Source organism: Centruroides vittatus, unplaced genomic scaffold, assembly GCF_030686945.1.
Source record: "Centruroides vittatus isolate TY-2023 unplaced genomic scaffold, ASM3068694v2 contig_216, whole genome shotgun sequence".
Taxonomy (NCBI): Eukaryota; Metazoa; Arthropoda; class Arachnida; order Scorpiones; family Buthidae; genus Centruroides; species Centruroides vittatus.
In genome coordinates, this window is record NW_027121347.1 from 136029 (window position 1) to 141615 (window position 5587).

The window sequence follows — 5587 nt, forward strand, 5'->3', positions numbered from 1 at the left end:
TCGACCCTTATATCTTTTGTTAATACGTCTATGAAAAGCATCCGTTATTAAAACAACGCTTTCAATTACGCTATTTTAAAAATCGGAATATCACCTGAAAAACTGCAAGCAAGTCAATTAAGCAAATTTTATTTTCAGACATAGATCTGATAGAATTTTATTTTTAGAGTATATAGATTGAAGACACACAAAGCAAATGTAATCTTTGGATGTCGTTGTCAATTAAATATTGCGCGTCTGTAATAGAATAAAACAATCGCACTTTTTAGCTTTTGACGTTCGTTAAGCAACGTACGTAATATTTATGCTAAGAAAACAATAGCGCCAAATTTCACTCTAGCAACTGAATTCTGACATAAAATTTTATTCGAAAATTGAAACTTAATATTGGTTACAGAATTAACTTTGGTTTAACTACATACTGGTAGATTATACCGTAGTTCAGTGAGATTTTTGCTGTAGTTTTATATTTACAGAAATTCGAGCACGTATTTCTTTCTTATTATTATCATTTACTTACTGTTTTCAGATAACGCCGAATCGAAAAAAGAGATTCCGGGCGGTTATCCTATAAATAAGAACAAATGCACTTACGAATGCTATCATTACAATAATCATATTAAATGCAACAATTTCTGTAAACAATTGGGAGGAAGTTCGGGATATTGTTATTTTCTGGCCTGTTACTGCGAGTATCTTCCAGCTTCAGTGCCTCAAGATAAAAGTATTAAAGCTTTCGGCTGCGGAGCTACGATGGTCATGGTGAATGACACCCACTTTTTGATATAAATTAGAAATTGAAATTGCAATAAAAAAAAATTTGAAATAAATAAAAGAAATTAAACGAGTTATTTGTGTGGTTTATTTTTATATAAACTTAGCTCTCTGTTTTACATTCAGAAACGATTTAAATGTTGTCAATAAATTATATTGAAGTGAAAATCGTACGCGTAATCAAAACTGTTTATAGTATATACAAGAATAATATTCTACTCCATAACGCGGTTTCCAGTTTTTTCTGGCAGGTGATCATAATCTTTTATATTCTAGCTCTTATAATATGAACGGAATTGTATTCGTGACAAATCTATTATTTATTTCCGATAAGGTTGAATGCTATAAATTGCGATTACGTTCGGTAACCATCAACTTACGGAACGACTTTTATAGAACAAAGCACAAATTGAACAATTAGAAAAATTTATGATTTATCTTATTATGTAAGTGAATTTAATTTTTAATTTAAATTTTAAAGAATCCGTCGTCTAGAAATTTGCGCGCGAATTGAAAAGCACGCACGTCTGCATTTATTTTTAAGCCGAACAAAGGAATTCCAATTTTAGAATATCTATGTGAAGACAGAAAATTATCTAAGTACTAGCAGGTAGGCCCGGCGTTTCTCGAACAAAAATAACGATAGCGAAGATTAACATTATTTCGTTATAGTCAACCTTACCCGTTTTCACAGAATTCAAATATTGAATCTCCCTGTTTTCAGACTAATTAGAGAATTTTTGGATGTGTCTAAAAACATGTTCGATTTTCCGCAAAAACGAAAAAAACTGCATATGCGTCTTGCACGTCTCTTGCTCTTAACAATTCCATTGTTACGTAACACTTCTATTGTTGACACTTTTATTGTTACTTATCACTTCAGTCATTAATGGAAGTGTTTAGCCTTATTCCTGTCTCTCTCCCCCGTGGGGAAGAATTTCGAAAAATCTTTTCTTAGTGTGCGTTTTTGTGACATACCCTATGTACCAAATTTCAACTTTCAACTCCTATTGCGCTTATTATTCTTATTATTATTATTATCTTTGGTTCAGTCAGATATACTCGTTTAACACCGGTGGCTGTGTACTATGCCGAATCAAAGTCAAGTCATAGTAACCAAAAAAGAAATTAAAGAAGTGTATCAGTGTGTGTGTCTGTAGTCAGGAATTTTCTCACAATATGACATGTATTCAATATAGTAGCTTTCTGTAGTGTGATGTATGTGTTTCTATTCAATTGTAATGTGCCCAGGCTTTTGTGTAGTGTGTATGGTATGACACCTGTAGAGGAGAGAACAACAGGTACAATAAGTACCCTATCCATCCTTCACAGATGCCTTATTTCCTGGGCAAGTTCTGTGTACTTTCTAATTTTTTCAGTGCATGCGTTTTGTATATTGTGAGTGTTTAGAATGGATATGTCTATAATGTATGTGATTTTATTGTGTTTGTCAATGAGTGTGATGTCTGGTCTGTTGTGGTAAATTGTTTTATCTGTAAGTATGGCTCTGTCGTAGTACATTTTGTGCGTGTTGTTTTTCAATACTGTTTGTGGAATGTATTTGTAGTATGGTTCGTGGATGTCTACTAATTTGTGTTTCTTTGCAAGCTCTTGGTGTATTATATTTGCTACTTGATTATGTCTGTGTAAATAATCTGTCTGTGCCAAGAGCTTGCAACCAGAGGTGATGTGTTGTATAGTTTCTGGCATGATGTGACATTTTCTGCATGTGTCATTTGTGAGTGTTGCATCTTTGAGTATGTGTTTTCTGTAGTTTTTAGTATTTATGACCTGATCCTGTATGGCGATCATGAATCCTTCTGTCTCCCCAAAGACGCATCCCCGAGCTAACCAGCTGTTTGACGCAGTTTTGTCAACAAAATCCTGGGCCAGATCGTAAGGATGCCTGCCATGGAGTGCCTTTGGAGCCCACGATTGCTTAATGGTGTCTATGCTTTTTATATGTTGTGTTGTGTCCATATGATATGAGTGTAAGTTTAATGGTGTGTTATTTGAGTCTGCTAGAGTTACTGCTTTATGTAATTGTGATGTTTCTTGTTTTTTGTAGAAAAACTCTCGCAGTGACTATATTTGTTTGTAGTGAAGGTTAACTATGTCAATCAGGCCACGTCCACCATCTTTACGTGGAAGGGATCATCTTTCTGTGGCAGATTTAGGATGATGTTGTTTATGCTTAGTAAGTGGTTTTTTTGTTGTTGTTTTCCTTTGGAGTTGCTCAAAATCTATGTGAATCCAATGTATAACTTCAAAAGTGAGTACTGAGATGATATATGTGTTTATTGCTTTAACTGTGTGTTTTCCATTTAACTGTGTTCTGAGAATAGCATCTTTGCTTTATTTGTGCATGTTCTGTTAGTTTGGCCTGTTGGAATCCTAAATACTTGTAGAACTCGCCCTCTTCCATGGATTCAATAACATCTCTATTTCCAAGTGCAAAATCTTCTTTCTTTAGGATTCCTTTTTCTATGTGAAGTGTTTTGCATTTATCTAGGCCAAATTTCATTTGTATGTCCTTGGTGTATGAATGTGTGATTTGTAGGAGTTGATGAAGTTGTTTTTGTGTGGATGCATAAAGTTTTATGTCATCCATGTACATGAGATGTGACAGTGTAAACTGTGTTGTTTCTTCATGTCTGATATTGTAACCATATTGCGTGTTGTTTAACATGCTGGATAATGGGTTCAGGGCTAAGCAGAACCAGAAGGGATTCAAAGAATCTCCTTGAAAATTCCTCGCTTAATATAAATTTTGTTCGTTTGTATTGAAGTGTTATGAACCCTGAGATGTAGTGTTGTTCTCCAGTGCTGCATAGTGTTTTGGAAGAATGTAATGAGTGATGGATGTATTTTGTACATGTGTAGAATATGTAGCAGCCAACTGTGTGGAACACTGTCGAATGCTTTTCTGTAGTTTATATATGCCATGTGTATGTTTCTGTGTTGTTTGTGTGCTTGCCGTAGAATGACTGAATCTATGAGTAACTGTTCTTTGCATCCCCTGTGATTTTTACGGCAACCTTCTTGTTGTTCCCTAAGAATGTCGTGTTTTTCAACATGTTTGTATATTTTGTTTGCGATACAGGATGTCAATAATTTGTAGAGTGTTGGAAGACTGTTTGTATGGTCTGTATTGTGTGGTCTGTGGAATTGTTGTTTTTAGGTTTCATGTAGGTGATGCCCTGAGTAAGAAAATTTGGCATGTCTTGTGGATTGATGATGATGTGTCTTAGGTGTTTAGCTAATTCCTGGTGCAGTGATGTAAACTTTTTGTACCAGAAATTGTAATGTTGTCTACACCAGGTGTCTTCCAGTTGTGTGTTTTGTTAACAGTGTATTGGAAATCATGTATGTTTATTTCAGCACTGTGCATAGTTGGTAAGTTGTGCAAGTTTCTGTTCTCCTCCTCGATCCAGCCTGCATCGGCATTGTGCGTGACAGCACTGGACCAAAGAGAAGACCAATATGTTGTGAGTTCTTCTTTCGTTTCTGTGCAACTGTGCTGTGTATCAGTGTTTGCTTTGTTATTAATTTGTCTGTAAAAGAGTTTTTCATTGTTTGTAAATTATTTATTTTGTTGTTTTCGTAGTGCACATGTTTTGTATCGTTTGAGTCTAGGTGCTTTGGCAGAAAGTTTTTGTTTTAGTGTATCAATGTATTCTGTAATGCGTGTGTTGTGACGTTCATGTTTTGTGTGTGTTTTTATTTTCTTGAAAATGTTTTTGAGCTGTTCCCTTAATTTGGGTGTTATGTTGTTTTTAGTGTATGGTGTCAGCCTGCCTAATTGCTGTCTAATGATATTTATTTGCGTTTCTATTTGTTGCCGCCTCGAGCGCCACCGTATTTTTTGTGAGAAGAAATGATAATTTAAAAACGTTTGGATATGAGATACGTTTTTGTAACGTTTGGATACGTTTTTTGTAACGGCCAAGTAACGGCCAAGGGCGTCAGCCATATTGTTTTTTTTCTTCTTGTTCTTGTGTAATGACCCGCAAACCGCATTAAACTTTTATCAAACCGCAAGTGTTTTCTTTCATATTTATACAGTCCATTAAAAATCGACAAACATGTGGTCCGTCGAGGCGGATGAGAAGAAAAGAGACAATTTCGCAAGCAAATAAGATCGAGTTCAAACTTCATTAAGTCGCCTATCCAAGGTAGGAAGAATTTATTTGTCCGTTACACGTGGTAGAGAGTTTAAAATGGATCAGCTCGAGAAATTAAGAAAAAAACGCGCTTCGATAAGAGCTAGTGTGACGAGATTAATTAGTAAAGTCGATAGTCTAGTTGAAAGCGACGATAGAGAGACAGGAACCTTTCTAGAAATACTGGATCAGTTTAGTCGAAAGGAAGAGTCGTTGAGAACGTTAAATGGGGAGATTGAGGGCCTCATTACTAGCCTAACTGACTATGACACTGAGATAGTCAATAGTGAAGAATATGAGGACAAAATTATAAGTTGTAAATTTAAGATCCAGTCTCGTATTAAACGATTAGAAGCGGATTCGTCCGTCGTTATGGTGAGTCAGGCTTCCGTAGGTCGAAATAACTCCGCTAATATTAAATTGCCAGAGATTTTTCTACCGAAATTCTCTGGAAGATATGAAGAATGGAGTAACTTTAAAATGCAATTTGATAATATCATTTCGTCAAGCGAGCAACTATCGGCTGAACAGAAACTACATTATTTGAAAGCTGCTCTCATAGGGAAAGCTAAGAGTTTAGAAACGTTAAATGATTCATTTGCTTCATTGTTTCAAGCGTTACAAGAGAGGTACGAAAACAAGAAATTAAT

At 35.3% G+C, this 5587-nt stretch overlaps 1 long non-coding RNA gene across 1 annotated transcript; it reads left to right on the forward strand.

Annotated features, from left to right (window-relative positions):
* Positions 1–784: 784 nt before the first annotated feature.
* LOC136970788 (uncharacterized) lies at positions 785–1291 on the forward strand. Its single transcript, XR_010880040.1, has 2 exons — positions 785–1025; positions 1109–1291. It is a non-coding gene; the product is annotated as an uncharacterized lncRNA (long non-coding RNA).
* Positions 1292–5587: the final 4296 nt, after the last annotated feature.